This window comes from Tupaia chinensis, unplaced genomic scaffold (genome assembly GCF_000334495.1).
Source record: "Tupaia chinensis unplaced genomic scaffold, TupChi_1.0 Scaffold000489_1, whole genome shotgun sequence".
Taxonomy (NCBI): domain Eukaryota; kingdom Metazoa; phylum Chordata; class Mammalia; order Scandentia; family Tupaiidae; genus Tupaia; species Tupaia belangeri.
In genome coordinates this window covers 5,781,465-5,799,055 of record NW_006160001.1, presented here as the reverse complement: position 1 = coordinate 5,799,055, position 17,591 = coordinate 5,781,465, and the positions used below count along the sequence as shown (strand labels likewise).

The following is a 17,591-nucleotide window of genomic DNA, read 5'->3' as shown; positions in this document are numbered from 1 at the left end:
GAAGGTCTAGGAGCAACCCATATATAATATGGCACCTAGCAATATTCTAAGAACTGTCACATTGTAAAATCCTTAATTCACGATACAAAAAATAATCACTGCACACACTATACAACGGTGCATTATTTTGCTAGAAGCTAAGTGAATTTTCTATATCTTGCATGATGAGTGTAGCAGTTGACAAAACGAAGCTAAATAGATCAAGTCTCAAGTATATTTTAAGTGGGTAATGGGGAAAAAATGTCTAACTGTTTTTGTTTGTTTGTTTGTTTTAGTTAGTCATATAGGTTTATGATACTGACAGTATCTTTAAGAACACACTATACATGCCCAGCAGCATATGTGACAGTATCTGAAACCCTGAGAGAATGGAAGAGAGGTTGCTGTGTAGCCATCCCTCCTGGGAGGTGGGGAGGTTGTTTCTCTTTCCTTCTCTGTCTCTTCAGCAAGCTCATAAGTCCTACAGTAAATTAAAACAAAACAAATAAAAAACACACTGTGGTACTGAAGTACAGCCATTTTTATATCAGTAATAAAAATGATAATAAAAGAAATTCGTGGACCAGCAGGCAGTATGGTAGTTAAGATGCTGGACTCTCACATGGCTGACCACAGTTCAAATCCTTGATCATGTGGCTTGAAACATGCCAGATGCGTGTGCATGTGTGCCCAAAATCCCGAGAGGAGAATGGAGGAGAAGGAATTGCTGTGTGGCCATCCCACTTGAGGGATGATGTCTCACTTTCTCTCTTTCTCTCTCCAGAGAGCACAAACCTTAAATAAATAAATAAATAAAAATGAAAATAAATTAATATATTATGGATCCAGATAAGGTTACTTAACCTATGAGCTGAAAACCAGAAGTATAGATTTATGTAATTATTACTAAAATGCTGCATGGTTTTAAAGGATTTCTCTTCTTTGGTTTGTAGTTACCATGAGCTGAAAAGTACAGGTGGTTCAACAAAAATTCAAGAAAGATTGTTCATCAAATGCCAGTTTGCTAGCTCCAGCCTTCCACAAGGGACAGAAAACTAGCCTGGTCTTTGACATCAGGCACTTGCTGAAGAGTATCAGTAAATAGTATTTTAAAAAGTAACTTTACTTACTTAAACATCTGTTTAAAAGTAAAACATTCTTTCTTTAAAAAAAATTACTTTACTTAACTTTCTTTCTTTCTTTATTTTAATTTGACCAGAGAGGGAAGAGTGAGAGAAAAAGAGAGGGAAAGTGAGAAAGCAAGCCGCCAGGTCCAAGACTCGAACTGCAGTCAGCCATGTGGGAGTCCAGCACCCTCAACCACCATGACACCTACCAGCCCCATAAAAATAAAACATTCTTTTATTTGATTGTAGGAAGCTTGCTTCATTCTTCAACTGTGTATCTTCTGTGTGTAGTAGATATCTGTCATACAGTAGGTGACTAACATTTATTCAACTATACACATACACACATTTAGGGTTCATGGAGCCCTTCATAGTAGTCATAAGATATAGAGTTGTCTAGATAAGAACATAAACAATCATCAGAAGGCAGAGAAGAGGACCAGCAGGTGGCGTAATGATTATGTCACTGGACTCCCACGTAGTTGACTGCAGTTCAGTTCCCTGACCTGGCACCTTTACATGCCGAACATGTGTGTGTGTGTGTGTGCATGTCTAAAATCCCAAGAGGAGAGTGGAGGAGAAGGGATTGTGGCGTGGTCATTCCCCCTGGGGGGAGGGATTTCTTGGCAAGCACATGTGGCCTATTAAAAAAAAATAAAAAAAATAAAAGTCTCTCAAAAAAATATCTCGGGACCAGCAGTTAGTGTAATGGCTATGTTGCTGGACTCCCACGTAGTCGACCGCAGTTCACGTCCCGGATCCGGTGGCTTAAAACTCACGCCGGGCGCGTGTGTGTGCATGCCCAAGATCCCGAGAGGAGAATGGAGGAGAAGGGATTGCAGCATGGCCAACCCCCCTGGGGAGTGATTTCTTGCTTTCTGTCTCTCTGTCTCTCTCTGTCTGTCTGGCGAGCGCACGCGCCCTATAGCATAAACTTCTAAAAAAAATTAAAAAAAAAACTCAACTTTGACCTTAACAAAAAGTAGTTGTTTGTTTGAAAAAGAAAGAAAGAAAGAAAGAAAGAAAGAAAGAAAGAAAGACAGACAAGACAGAGGAGTGTAAATTCAAGTTGGAATTCAGAAGACGTGAAAGAAACCCCTTTCCTCCCTTTCTTCTGTTGATTCCTTTCCCCTGTTGAGGAAGCCTGTGTGTTGCGTGGTGTCTTGACTGTACCCCAGCTGGGTTTGGTGATAGGTCTTACCTCTCCTAACTTTCTCTGTGATCCAGTCTGGTGCCTTCTGTAATAGATGGTATTCCCTGGAGATGACAGTGTCTCGCCATATACTTCCATGACCATTGGTCACCTCTGGGCAAGGGAAAACCTTTGGGAGTTCTTCGTGATTTGTTCATCTCTGCTTCTAAATAAACAATCCGGTTGTGAGAAATGTTAGCTGTAGTCCAAGAAGCTTACTGTACAGGGGAAGGAAATAACATGGAGTCTTTTTTATTCTTTCCTTATCTTTTTTCTTAAATTTAGTGAGCAACAAACTTTAGTATCAAGTAATCTGACATAAATGATTTATCATCTTCTTTATTAGTTTCCTGGCTGATAATTCATTGTTACTTTTTAAAATTTGAATTTGAGGGGCCAGCAGTTGGCATGGTGGTTAAGGTGCTAGGCTCCCACGTGGCTGCCCACAGTTGGAGTCCCGGACCTAGCAGCTTACTTTCTCATTTTCCCTCTCTCTCTATCTCTCTATGATCAAATGAAAAAAAATAATAAATTGAAAATTAAATAAAAAATAATAATTAAAAAAATTTCAGCTTGATTTTTCTTATTCCTGTTAGGTATTGTTATTAATAAGAGCAAAATCAGTCTACTCTTTGTCTTTTTCTTTATGATTTCTAGATGAATTTCATTTAGCTTAATCTGGAATATTTTTCTTTTGAATGAGCTAAGTAACTAATATTAACAACAGTAGCAGCATCTACCTTGTTTGACTTTTTTTTTTTTTTGGGGGGGAGAGGTTTTTGCTATAGGGCGTATGCACTTGCCAGACAGACAGAGAGAGACAGAGAGATAGAAAGCGAGAAATCACCCCCCGGGGGGATGGCCATGCCGCAATCCCTTCTCCTCCATTCTCCTCTCGGGATCTTGGGGCACGCACGCACATGCGCCCGGCATGAGTTTTAAGCCACCAGGTCCGGGACGTGAACTGCGGTCGACTACATGGGAGTCCAGCAACATAGCCGTTACGCCAACTGCTGGTCTCCCTTGTTTGACTTTCACAACATCTGTCCAGTTCCTTTTGTTGGCTACTGGATGAAGTGATAGAACTTCAGCCAGAAAAGAAAACTCTGCCAGAGGACACTTTTGGGAATTAAAGGCCCTAGAAGCTTCCTTTTCTAGTTGGTGCCAGAGTAAAGGATTTTCCTCTAAGAAATTCATTCCGTAAAGTGGGGAAAACCATCTAGCAATGATTCTTAAATATTCTTTTTTTAAGAATTTTTTTTATTGTATTTATTATTATTATTATTTTTTAATTTGCTACAGGGCACATGTGCTCACTAGAGAGACAGAGAGACAAGATGTAAGTGAGAAAGCAAGAGGCCAGATCCAGGATTTGAACTGTGGTAGGCCATGTGGGAGTTCAGCACCCCAACCACTATTTGACCTACTGGCCCCTTAAATATTCTTGAGTCATAGATAAACAATGTTGCAAACCTGACCCAGATTTTAGACCATTTTCCTTGGGGGAAATTTACTTATATTCAGTATTCCTATATGTTTATAATTTTTGTCAGTTTCAAAAGAGGTTCATGGACCTTGCTGCCCTAAGGCCATTTATAAATTTCTTCAGAATCCACAGATTAAAAACCTTAAACCCATTGACTATACCTAAAAACTTTATTGTGTTTATCTTGTTTTTTGTTTGTTTGCTTTTGTTTTGTTTTATTTTATTCATCATTATTATTTTTTTAATTTGACCAGAGAGAGACAGAGAAAGAGAGAGAGAAAGTGAGAAAGTAAGCCACCAGGTCCAGGGCTGGCACCATGGACAGCCGTGTGGGAGTCTAGCACTTTAACCACCATGCCACCTGCCGGCCCTGTTTTGTTTTGGTTTTGGTTTTTATAATAGGGCACAAAAGAGAAAGACAGAGAGATGGGAAAGTGAGAACTCACTCCCTGGAGGATGGCCATACTGCAATCCCTTCTCCTCCATTCTCCTCTTGGGATTTTGGGCATGCACGCACATGCACCCAGCGTGAGTTTCAAGCTTCTGGGTTCGGGACTCAAACCGTGGATGACTACGTGGGAGTCCAGCAACATAAGCATGTTGGTCCCAAGACCTGAAGAATTCTAAGAATGGGCCTTAGGTTTCTCATCCCAGGGGTACCATTGCTTGGTTTGGAGCTGGACCTGCACTGTCTCTCTTCTCCGGTGTTGGGAGTTTCCTGGCTTTTCTGCTGCAGAAGGGAGCCGGGACTGTCTTGACGGTGACCTGAGGAAGACAAGGCCACATAGCCTAATGAGGAGCTGATCCTTAACTGGTGTCTACTCTTATGGAAGGAAATAATCCTTTTGTGGAAAGCAGTAGACACTGGGGCAAAGTACTGCCATTGCCAGTGATGCTCCTCTGTTGGTGTCCACCTTGGAGGGATATCCTCAAGCCACTTCAGTCAAAAATTGAGCAAAAAGAGATGGGGGCCTACCTGAAACAGAAGACACTTGAGGGAAGCTATTTCAAGTCAGTTTAATTGCCTGGAGCACCGGCTTTGCAACAGGCACTCGGCCACAGAACTGACAGTGAATGAGCTGAGGGCTGGTCTAGTCACTGTCACATTTCCCATGAGCAAAGCATGTTGATGAAAGTGTTAGAAGATCCCTGGGTGAATGACAAGCCCAGCTCGCGTGGGCTTAGAGTTTTAACCAGGTTAAGACAAGTTTGCAATCTGCCATAGTATAAGCAAACTACAGTGGCTGGAATGGGGTGGTGGTGGGAACTCACTTTACAGATGAGGTTGAGGCTTAGAAAAGTGAAAATGATCCCCTGGAATGTGACATGAGGAGGCAGGGCTAGACTTGGCCTTATGGTGCTGGTCTCCTTAACAGTTGTATTTTTCTTTTTCTCTCAGAGATAGACCTTGGGAGCCCTATACGTTGCTAATTATGATTACAAAGAAGGCATGGGTAGACCTGCATGATCCCTCCTGAAGAGTAGGGTGAAAATAGCATTCCCAAGTTAGGCAAATAACATGGAGCATCAGATGAAGTCAAAAGGGTGTGGAAGCCTGTTCCTTAGCAGCCTGAGAGGAAGATCCATAGAAACGAATCTGTTTATACAAGCTCTGCCAGTGAGTTAATAGATTCTGTGCTGAGTCTCGGAATTTGACAGGACTGTTCAAGTCATTTGAACATCTCCCGTGAAAGTTGACACGCTGGTGATTGATCACTTTTCAGTCATGAAAGGGAGGACTCACTTGTGCTGCTAAGAGAAGTAGCCCCTGTGCGGGGGCGTCCCCCCAGCCACTCTGGAGGTAAGGGAACTTGGGAGTCAAAAGGCTCAGGAATAACTGGTCGTTTTCTTTATGAAAAGCAACCAAAAGGGAAATACATGGGGTCTTCCAAAAGTTCCTGAAAATGAATGTTGTCAAAGAACTATGCATGTATTTCATTTTTCAAAAACTTGGATAAAATGAACTTTATTTTACTTTATTTCCATTTTTCTATGAACCTTTTGTAGTCCCTAATATATAAGGTTGGCCCAAACATGCCAGGGCCCCAGGAGGAGTTAAAGGGGTTGAAGATGGCCTTGATGTCTTTCATCAAATCCTGTTAGGACACGGCAGCCGTGGCCAAGGTGCTGAGGATTCTACCATTCTCATCACAAGCACATCTTGTTTCTCAACCAGTCCACATTCATCATGGGTGCAAGTTGATTCAAACGCTCGAGAATCTTCCTGAGGCCTTTCGTTTTGTTTTAATCCTTTCATTTTATTTGAGCTGAAATCATTTTTTTCTCTCTCTCTTTTTTGCCACAGGGCATGTGCATTCACCAGAGAGAGAGAGAGAGAGAGAGAGAGAGAGAGAAAGTGAGAAATTATCCTTTCAGGGGCAATGGCCACCTGCAATTTCTCCTCCAGTCTTCTCTGGGGATTTTGGACATGCATGCTCATGTACTGGTGTGATTTTCGAGGCACTGGGTCTGGGACTTGAACTGCACAGCTGGCTGTATGAGATCAGTGCCTTCACCTCCACACCACCCACTGGGCTTTTTTTTTTTCCTGTTTTGAGAAAGAAATCTCAGATTCCTTTCCTATGCGCTCTTTTAAAATATGAAAAAATCATTCAAAATATAAGCATAAAAATGATAGCCAATGTCCAGTTCTATCTATCTTCCAGGATTTACATCCAAGATGTTTTTCTAAACTCATGGCTGCTACTAAACTTATGTAATATCCTTCCAATCAGCAATCTTGTTAGATTCCTCAGTAATTAGAGCATGCGACGCAACTGCATACAATGTAGGTTGTGCAATTTATTTCCTTTTTCTACTGCTCTGCCTTTAGAGTCTCTAACACTGAAAGAGGCAGGCATATAAAGGTGCCGTGATTTCCGTCAAATGGCAATCCAAGCCTGTCTTTTGGCCGATCTGTTGACAGCCGTGTAACTGTTTGTGCCTTGTTAGGCAACAAGCTTGCTTTCTTCCCCTCCATTAAAACAGCCCCTGATTATATTAAGTGCATACCCCCTAGAACAAAGGGCATTTGATTCTCACTGCCTTGCAAGTGGGTGTTTATATCCACTGCGGCGAGGGAAACAAGGCGCGCAGCTCACTCTATCCTGGTGCTATCTGCTTCGGGCTGAGGTGGCAGCCTGCCGGCTGTGGGCTCTTTTGTGTGTGGCTTCCAGAACAAACAGCGCCTGCACTCCCCTGCCCTGTGCTTGTCTTGTTGGGTGACATTTTTAAGGATTCCACTTTTATTATAATATCAGTGCTTTTCATTGTCCTGAAGTATCACAGTATTTCATTTTTGATAGCTTGGAGAGAATTGTACAAGCTGGAATCCTTTCTTAAGGAATAGAAATGTCCTAATATGAGGGAAGTTTCTGAGACTCTAGATGTCCCACTTTTTGAAATTTTTGCCAAAACCTCTAACTTTGTGTGGAAACCTCTAACGTGATCTGTACTTTGTCAGCTCAGCTGAGTATAAAAATAGCCTCTTTGCTTGTTTACAGTTATCTTCATGTTTTCTCTGTTATTGACTGTATCTTTAGCAAAGCTGTATGGGAAATTATTTTTTGATTCATGAGTTCAATAAAAATTATTCGTTAAACACATGCTGCACATGTGACAAGGACAGAGAAATCAGTCCTCTCCTCCAGTGAGGCAGGAGTGTGTGAGCGAGGCTAACAGCCAGGAGCAATGCCCTTTGCAAATTGGTCCATTCAGACTTCCTAGAGGGAATGTGTATGTGCCAAGAACAGTTCTGCAGACTGTTCCACCTCTAAAGGCAGGTGATTTCTTTTCATGTCAGACAGCATGTGCATGCATGAGAGAGAGGAGGAGGGGAGAGAGAGAGAGAGAGAGATCCCTACATACACAATGGGGCCTGGCTATTCCCTCACTCCTTTTTCCTCCAAGTCTCCATCTGAATCAGGATCCGAAGCATGCCTCCAGAGCCTAGACTTAAATTTCATTTTCATTTGACCACGTAGATCTGATGTCCCCTGGACAACACCTAACCAGTACACCAAGGAGATAGTCCTGAGTTTTGTTTTGTTTTTTGTTTTTGTTTTTTTTTCCCCAAGTGCTAAAAAGATTAGTCTGTTGGCCAGACTTTATGTATTCATTTATTTGCTAGAGGGTGCATGTGCTTGCCAATGAGAGAGAGAGAGAGAGAAAGTGAAAAAGCACCCCACCCCTTCTCATGGTGCATGGTCATACCACAACCTCTTCTCTTTTATCTCTACTTCCAGTCAGGATTTTGTGCATAAACATGTGTGTTCTCGGTGTGTTTTTCCGAGGCAACTAGGTCTAGGATTTGAACCGTGAGGTCAGCCATGTGGATCCAGCCGCCTTAACCACAACATCACTGGCTCACCCCAGACATTTTCCTCTAAGTTAATTTTCTTCTGTAAGATAGAGACAGAGCAAGAAACAGGTCCTCCTAACAATCACAGGCAGCCTATGCACATGCTCCTGGTATGCACAGGAAGGACCTGGGAGGTGAACTGGGGCTTTCTCACGTGTGTCCAGTTACATTACTACTGCACCACCATCTAGACCCGCTTTTTGCAGTTGGTGGTGTATTCAGCTCACTGTGTGTTTGGGGCTTGTAAGATGAACCTACCTCAGTTTAAATTTATCTCCCGCTCGCCAAATTTTAAGATGTGCCAGTTGGCCAAGTAAACCTTTTTCCTTTTTCTTTTTAGTTTCTTTTGTCTTTTTTTTTTTTTTTAATACCAGAGGGTGTATGTGTGCACCCAAGAGAGAGAAAGTGCCTCCTGGAGGGGCCTGATTATGCCCTAATCCACTGTCCATCATGCCTCCTTCTTACCATGATCCTGGGCAAGCACAAGTAAATTTTCATTGCTGTAATTTTCTAATCTGGAAGATGACAATAAATTGTCCAGCTCTTGATAGAGAAAACATAGACATATTTTCTAAATAGTATATAATACTTTTATACTATATATGTCTCTCTGTGTCTCTGGGAACCACATGTGCCCTATAGCAAAAAAAATCTCATACACAATATATATATATGTGTGTGTGTGTATATATATATGTATATATAAAGATTAATATACACATATATTATATATATATAAATCTCTCTCAGGACCAACAGTTGGCATAATGGCTATGTCTTTGGACTCCCATGTAGTCAATCGCAGTTCGAGTCTCAGACCTGGTGGCTTAAACTCACGCCGGGTGTGTGTGTGTGTGTGTGTGTGTGTGTGTGTATGTGCCCAAAATCCCGAGAGTGGAGGAGAAGGGATTGTGGTGTGGCCATCCCCCTTGGGGGATGATTTCTCACTTTCTGTCTCTCTGTCTCTCTCTGTCTTTCTGGTGAGTGCATGCACGCTATAGCAAAAAACCTCTCCAAAATGTCTCTTGTAATATATACATATGTATAATATATATAAATATATATGCACACATACTTGCTGTGTTTTTCAAGCCACCAGGACTAGAATTCCAACCATTCTGTCCTGGTGGTTGGCCATGTGAGATCTATAGATCTATATATACTTTTAGTATACTATTAGTATATATAATACTGTGTCAGAGTAGCAGTTAAGTTTGCATAGACTGAGATCCATCAGTCCTGAGGAAAAAATAAAATCGATGGTTAGTTGTTTATCCTCCATTTGAAAGATCGAATCTTCTTTCTTATACATTTTTTTTTTTCTTTCTGTGCTAGAGAACATGTGTGCTCACCAGAGAGAGGCAGAGAGAGGGAGAGGTGAAAGCATCTCCCATGGAGGATGGCCACACGGTAATCTCTTCTCATCTCTCCCTCCTTTCAGAATTGTGGGCACGTATGCACGTATGCATGTTTCTCTGGCCATTAACCACCAGGCATGGAGCTAGCCTGTGAGTGAATCTGCTAAACTACACCCCAGTTGTTTTATCATTAACTTAAAGTATTTATTACACATGAGTCCTGTGACCTCATGATTAAAAGTGAATGTTAGAGCTGGTAGCATGTATGTTTTCTGCTTAACTTTATCCCTGCCCTGTTAGTAATAGTAAGATGCTATTATCACAGTAATTGAAGGGCAAATCTGAATCATCACCATCAAATAGAAATGTAAGCAAGCCACAAATTCAGGCTACATAGAAAATTTAAAGTTTTCTAGTAGCCAGAATAAAAAGGGAGAAAAAGAAACACATGAAATTAATTTTAATCATTTACTTTACCTAGTGCTGAATATCCAAAGTTTTAGCATTTCTAATGTTAATCAATATAATAAATATTCAAAAACCCATAGTCTGTTGGTTGAGGGAGCCAGATCCCACATGGCCTACCAAATGGTTAGAATTCTGGCCATGATGGTTTGAAAAACACACCAGGCCTGTGTGCATAGATACCCAAAATCCCAACAGGATGGAGATACGGGAGAGAAGGAACTGTGTTATGACCACCCCCCATTGCTGGTGGGGGCAGGTTACTTTCTTTCTTTCCCTTTCAATCTGTTTCTCTCTAGCAAGTGTGTGTACTTTTGACAAATTAAAAATGAATACATACATACAACTTGTATTGTTGACATTCTTTTTCCTAGTAAGGCTTGAAATCCATTGTGCTTTTGCCTTTATGGGACATCTTAATGTGGGTAGTCATATTTTCAATTCTCAGAGCCACCTTGGGATAAAGGTGACAATACTGGACAGCACTGGTGTAACACATCTTATAGATCTTGGCACCTGGAACGCCCTCAATAAACCCATCATCGATTAGGCTTCCCTATTTCTTTACCCAGTTATCTAGGATTTTGCTCTTAGCTTTAAGCATCTGGAAGTACCAATAGCTTAATCAAACATTACACATGGTATAATGGACATTTGAGCTTTGGCTTTACAAATATATATCTATTCTTTTATGCACGTGTAAGAATTCATATGGACTTTTAAAAAAGTTAATTTTCTTTATGATAGAGAGCACATGCATGAAATGGGAAAGAGAGAGAGAGGGAAAACACCCTCCATCCAGTCTTATCACACCAGGATCCTCTCCCCTCCAGCCCTTGGGATCCTGGGCACATTCAGGCTGTGTTCTCGATAGACCAGGCTGGGTCTGCAAAACCGCAGTCAGCCTCAGGACTTCCAGCACTGCCCTTCAGGATGCTACTGCCTGCACAATAGTCGGCCTTTTTTTTTTTTTTTTTTGTTTTTTTTTTTTTTTTTTTTTTTTTTTTGTCTTGTTTTGTTTTAGAGTTTTTTTAGGCCTTTTTTTTTCAGACATAATTTTCTTATAATTAATACTTGCTAGAAAATGTATTTTTACAATTATACCAACATTCATGGAGGCCAAATATTACAGGCATAAGGGCACAATATGACCACAAGATGTCTTTCCATACTTCCCAAATAGGTTTGTATTTTAGCTATGAAGTTCGGTTACTAGACCCAAGCTTGTTCTTTTTTTTTTTTGAGAGGTTTTTGCTATAGGGCACGTGCGCTCGCCAGACAGACAGAGAGAGACAGAGAGATAGAAAGTGAGAAATCACCCCCCAGGGGGGATGGCCACACCGCAATCCCTTCTCCTCCATTCTCCTCTCAGGATCTTGGGCACACACGCACACGCACCTGGCGTGAGTTTAAGCCACCAGGTCTAGGACTCGCACCGCGGTCGACTACATGGGAGTCCAGCGACATAGCCATTACGCTAACTGCCGGTCCCCCCAAGCTTGTACTTAACAAGTGAAATTTTTATGTCCATTCAATCAAGGAGTCTCTTACACGTCTCCGGGCCTATTGATGTGGAGACAGGAGTAGAAGCTGTAACAGGTTCTTCATATCATATATTTGCATGTGATGCCCAATCTTCATATGCTGTCCAATTTCTTTAAAATATAAGGAGTCGCAGCAGGGCCACGTAGATGAGGAAATTCTGTATGGAGGAGATCATGTCTTCATGCACCTTCCATTTCATCTCTAGGTCCAGTTTTGGCATGAGGCCCTCAATCCGGAACATCACAGCTCTGCCTCCCAGGCTTCCAGCCACTGCTCTGCTGTCCTAGGCGTCGCCTCACACCCATAACTCCTAGGCCTTTGTTTTTGTAAAATAGTAAGACTGTTCGTGTAGGTGGTGTAGTGTGTGATCCCCATTTCAACATTGCCTTTGTACTTGTAGCTGAGAGTCAACGAATATGAGTAAAACCTTATATGTTTCTTACTTCTTAAATTTCAAGTTCTTGAGGAGCTGTGACACTTTTACTCTTAAACCCTTTTAGCATCAGGTGTGAAATATGTAGGTGTGTGGATATGTGCAGATGTATGGGGCCAGGAGGAAGTATATTCAATCTTCGTTATCATTAATGGAAGCATTCCCCAGCCTTCATGCTTAATCTAATTGTTTTTCAGCCTAAACACAGAAATGGATGAAAATTAAAACACAGAAAGCTCAGGGTTTCAAGTTAGGTTAAAAAGAGTCTGCTTTCATCAGGTAGGTGATTTTAGGCCCCCCTCGGCACAGGCCTGGAACAGCCCATGGCTTCCAATAGAAAAAGGTTTGAAGGCTTTTCCGTCTGCACTTCCAGAGCAGAAGTGTGACAAATCCAGGGCCCCTTGGGAGGGATGCCTTGATGTCTGAGCCACTGCTGGGCTTCTTTTCCAGGTGTGTGTTCAGAATAAATGAGGGTGAGTGACATCGTGTTTGTGTATCATGTCTTCATCACTATTCAAGGATTAACTGCTCAGAGGATTATCTTGGGCCTTGAGGCCTCCTTCGTCCAGCTGAGCCCCAGTATTCACCCCACCCCCACCCCAGGGCAACTTCCCCACTGTCTGTTCCTCTCCTTGTTCTCTCCTATTCCGAACATTTCCCCTGGTCATCCTTAGCTTCAGCTCATTGTTTCCCTCCTTTGCACTCCCTTACCTCTGCAGAGCCAAGTCCCTGGGGAGCAGAAGAGGTAGGGTCCACCCCATGGGCAGCCCTGGTCCAAGTCTATCTCCAGTCCCAAGCACTAGTCCCTCTTGGACTCAGGTGTTATGGTGGCTTTTTATTTCATGCGGGTTTTTTGGGACCAGCAGTTAGTGTAATGGCTATGTTGCTGGACTCCCATGTAGTCGACCGCAGTTCGAGTCCCGGACCTGGTGGCTTAAACTCACACCGGGCACATGTGCATGCGTGCCCAAGATCCCGAGAGGAGAATGGAAGAGAAGGGATTGCGGTGTGGCCATTCCCCCGGGGGCGGTGATTTCTCGCTTTCTGTCTCTCTATCTCTCTCTGTCTGTCTGGCGAGCACACGCACCCTATAGCAAAAACCTCTCCAAAAAAAGAAAAGAAAAAAAACAAAACTATTTCATGCAGGTTTTTTAAAGAGTCTAATGCTATTCATTTCCAGTTCGTTGTGACTGTCATCGCTGTTGACCTGGTTTCTATAGGAGAGCCAAAGAGCAGTGCTTACTTTTAGAATGGAAAGAGCCTAGAAGATCGGTACATGGATTGCTGGTGAGATCTTCCGTGGTGACTGCTTGGGAAGAATGAAGTACTTTAGAGGTGATGGTGGGGTGTGAGTTTCTTGGGACAGAACAGACCAGCTAATAGCCAAACAAATGAATGATAATCAAGCCTTCCCTAACTGTAGGTTCAAAGGGCACATTGTAGATCATCCCACTATATTCATTCAGTTCCTTTAAGGAATGTTTATTTCCCTCCTGAAAGCTCATGAAATAAATTTAGCTGCTGGCTTGAGAAGTGGGCTGAACAGACAGAAATGCAAGCTGCAGCTGTGCTGTCAAAGTTGACAGCATGGGGAACCAGCAGTTAGCGTAATGGCTATGTCACTGGACTCCCACGTAGTCAACCGCAGTTAGCATCCCGTACCCGGTGACTTAAAACTCATGCCGGGCGCGTGTGCGTGCGTGCCCAAGATCCCAAGAGGAGAATGGAGGAGAAGGGATTGGGGCGTGACCATCCCCTCTGGGGGGTGATTTCTCGCTTTCTGTCTCTATGTCTCTCTCTGTCCGTCTGGCGAGCGCACGCGCCCTATAGTGAAAACCTCTCCAAAAAAAAAAAAAAAAGTTGACAGCATGTCTGAGTAGGTGAGAAGGTGAGAAGATACCCAAATGCTTGTCAGTACTCTTGGGTTGCAAGCAACAGAGACACAGCTTCAACTAGCCTGGGCTAGAAAAAGAGTGTCTTGGCTTTTGTGACCCCCATGTCCTGTGCTAAAAGGGTGTGGTTATGGCTAGTTCTCAAAAGATTTCTGGAATTAGACCCCCCATCTCCCCTCGCCCCATACCCTGCCAAATCAGCTTTCTGCATAGCACTAGAACTGGGTCTTAGGCAGCTGCCAGGCTCACATTTTCTCAGCTTCCCCACCAGAGGAAGGTTTCCCTTCCCCTCCCTCAGCTTCAGAAATCTCAGGAGGACTCCTTGTGAGAACACATTCTCATCTCAAAGGAGCAGCTACTGCCAGAATGACCTGGTTGGAATGGGGAGGGAGGGTAGGAGAAGGCTGGGTCTTGCAGAGCAAGCATACCACCCTAGACCACCCACTACAGCAGTGCTGGGGAGCAGGGCTATGCTGAACAAAGTGAGGAGGCCTGCCTTCACATGAATACACACCCTCTCTCTGTTGGACTGAAGATGAGACACATCTTTTTTGTAAAGGTGTGTTTATTTCTTTATTTATTTCATAGAAGATAGGCAGAAAGACAAGCATCCCCAACAGGATTTCACATCATGATCCCTGCCACTCCAGCCTTTGTAAGCCAGTCATGATCATGGGCGCATGTGGGCACCCAGTATATACGGGTTGACCTGGGCACCAAATCCCAATTATCCATATGGCTTCTAGCATTGCAGAGTGCTGGCACTACCACTGCACCAAGGTGGCTGGCCTTGAGAAGCATACACAGTGTTTGAATAGTGACCAACATGATGGTTGGGGCCACAGAAATAACTTTTGTTTTGTCCGTCTTCTCCTTTACTCATACTTCTATGGCGTCAGAGTTGCCAAAATCTGTTTTGCTAACTTGTTTAGGTTTCCCTTTTTCTCAAGAATATTTAAAGTACTGAATGACTGAGTAAATAGATTGAGCAGGCCAGACAGAACCACTGTGATCATTGTAAATGACATTTCCAGCATTCCAGAATGTGGAGAGTCTAAGCTATCCCCATTTTGAAACCAAGTCATATTTCATTGGTTGTTTACCAATGCAATATGCAATAAGCCAACTTTTGGCAATTAAAATGTGTGATGTCGGCGTCCACCCTGGGGCTTGGGTCTAGCTGAATCATGATCAGGAGTCTGCTGGTGATGAAGAGAAATAGTAAGAGAAAGAGGAAGTCCTTCATCTTGAGAGGACCAGGGAATCGGAAAAAATGAGACGAAGCAACTTGTGTTGTACTTGAGCCACCCAGACAAACTGGGCATCTTTATTTATAATACAAGGAGACACTACACATATATATTTTAGGACACTTCATAGATACGTCGCTAGGTTACAGACAATAAGGAGCAGGTAACAAATCTATAAGAGCTTAGTCATACACCTGGGCCAGGTGTATCCCTAGGTGATAATCTCATTAAGAGAAAGTCCCATTATCTTCTTTTCTAATGGAGAGAAGTCTAGCTGTAGGTGTGGGGAAGAAGGCTAAAGAACTTTTCCATAAGGAATGCACCACCACACCCAGAGAAGGTGAAAGAACCTTTCAGATGCAGAGATTGGACTTTGCTAATTGGGGTCAAGATGTCTCTTGACTTCCATCAGATGTGTCCATTGGAATGCCCCTAGCAAGTTCCACCCTTTGCTCTGTCTGTAGTGAGGGTCAAGGAAAGGGTAAGTTATAAGGTTCTGCCAAAGCCCAAAAGGACAGGTGGTGTTTGCTCAGAGCATGTCCCCATACCTCAGATTCTCTCTCTAAACGTGTCCCCACAGTGTGATATTCTGTGTCTGCTACTTACTATTTAAATGTTTTTTTTTTTTTTTTAGTTTCATCTGTGCTAGAGCATGGATTAATATTTCATTCTATTTCTTAAAAAATCATTTATTGATTTATAGAAAAAAACAGGATCCTCCAGCTTTCCAGCCAGCCAGGATCACGGGTGCACCTTGGGCATGCCCAACGTGTTTCAGTTGATGCAAGATTTAAACCTGGGGCTTTTTATATGGCTCTTGTGTCAACATAGTGCCCTAGCATCTGTACCACCACAGCGAGATCTCACATTTTTGTATTGCTGGATAGTGTTACATCAGGAGGAAATGCCACAGTTTGTTTCCCTAGTTGACTGATATTTTATTTTTCCTTTTTTTCAGTTAGGAATACTGTTGTTATAAATATTCACAAATATTCACATACCAGTCTTTGTGTGGACGTAGGGTGTTGTGTTGTTTAATGACAGGGCTGTCACGTGATTTCATTATAGTGTGAACATTGTAGAGTGTACTTACACAAACCTAGATGGGATAGCCTACTACGTAGCTAGGCTATATGGCATTATCTTATGAGACTACCATTGTATGAGCTCCATGTTGATTAAAACGTTATGTGGTGCATGGTTATGTTTTCATTTCTTTGGCTAAATATATAAGGACGGAAGGAATTACTAGGTCATATGGTAAACTTATATTTCATTTTTTAAGAAACAACCAATCCACTTTTTGTTTTGCATTTTCAACCAGAAAAGTTTGAGGATTGGGCCTGTATTTTTTTTTTTTTTTAATTGCCAGAGGTTATGTGGGCTGGTCTGAGAGGGATGGCCATGGTGCAGTCCCTTCTCCATTCTCATGGGATTTCGTGCACACACACACACACACACACACACACACACACACACTCGCATGTATTCCACATGTTTTTTCAAGTTTGAGTCCACACTCGATCTGCACAGTCGGCCAAATGGGATTCAGCAGCTTCAACCTCCAGCCACCTACTGGCTTGCCCAGCATGTTTTTCAAGTTGCTGGGTCTGGGATTCAAACCATGATGTACTATGTGGCATCTGGGCTATGAGGCCAACCCCTAAACTTGTATTTTAAAACTTGACGGGTTCCTTTGGGTTTTAAGATGTGTGAAATTTAAGGAATTAACTTTGGAGGAGGAAGCTAAGGAGCTTAGGTGTGTATATGTTGACATCTGGGGTGGATTACTAAGTATGTTCTGGACAGTTGTTCTTGAGAGGAGAATGTAATGGAGTGTTTAGAAGTATTGAAATGGACCTCAAAAGAGAAGATTCAGAACAGGGAGGGCATTTTAGAGACCATATTCACATGGCATTTCTTAGTCCTAAAATGATATCTATATTTCAGAGGTAGCTTGTTTTGATTAAGCCTGTGCGTTTTAAATGGGATAGATTTAGGACAGGAGGTAACCTTGTCATTTCTGTTCGGTAGGCTTTTTGAAGCATGCAAGCTGCAGATCTCATAGACCAGATAAGTAGTGTTACTGGAGTCACAGCCAATGTTGCATCACTACTGCTGCCTCTGACTGTTTCATGGACCAAGATCAGTCCTGGTTGATGCAAGTTTTATTCTCAAAGAAGAATGATCTATTTGGTTCTCAAGAGAAATGTCATCCCCAGGATAAACATAAGTTGTGAATATAGGGAGATTAATGTTCTCAAGAGACTTTTGCTCTATGATTATTGTGCTATCATATCTGAATGACATTTATAGCTTAGAAAAGAATGTGATCACTTATTTTCTCTGGAAAAAGAAATGTTAGATATGAGAGATAAAATAGTTTTTAAACTATTGCTTCACTATTGCCTTTCACAGTTAAATCTTTGATCCATGCAGAATTGATCTTTTTTGATAATACAATTTGTCAGAAGGCATGGTGCACTTGCTGGAGAAAGTCAGAG

The 17,591-nt window shown here is 42.3% G+C and overlaps 1 pseudogene; it reads right to left on the bottom strand.

Moving 5' to 3' along the window:
• Positions 1-11,604: 11,604 nt before the first annotated feature.
• On the bottom strand, positions 11,605-11,753 carry LOC102471315 (mitochondrial import receptor subunit TOM5 homolog; annotated as a pseudogene).
• Positions 11,754-17,591: the final 5,838 nt, after the last annotated feature.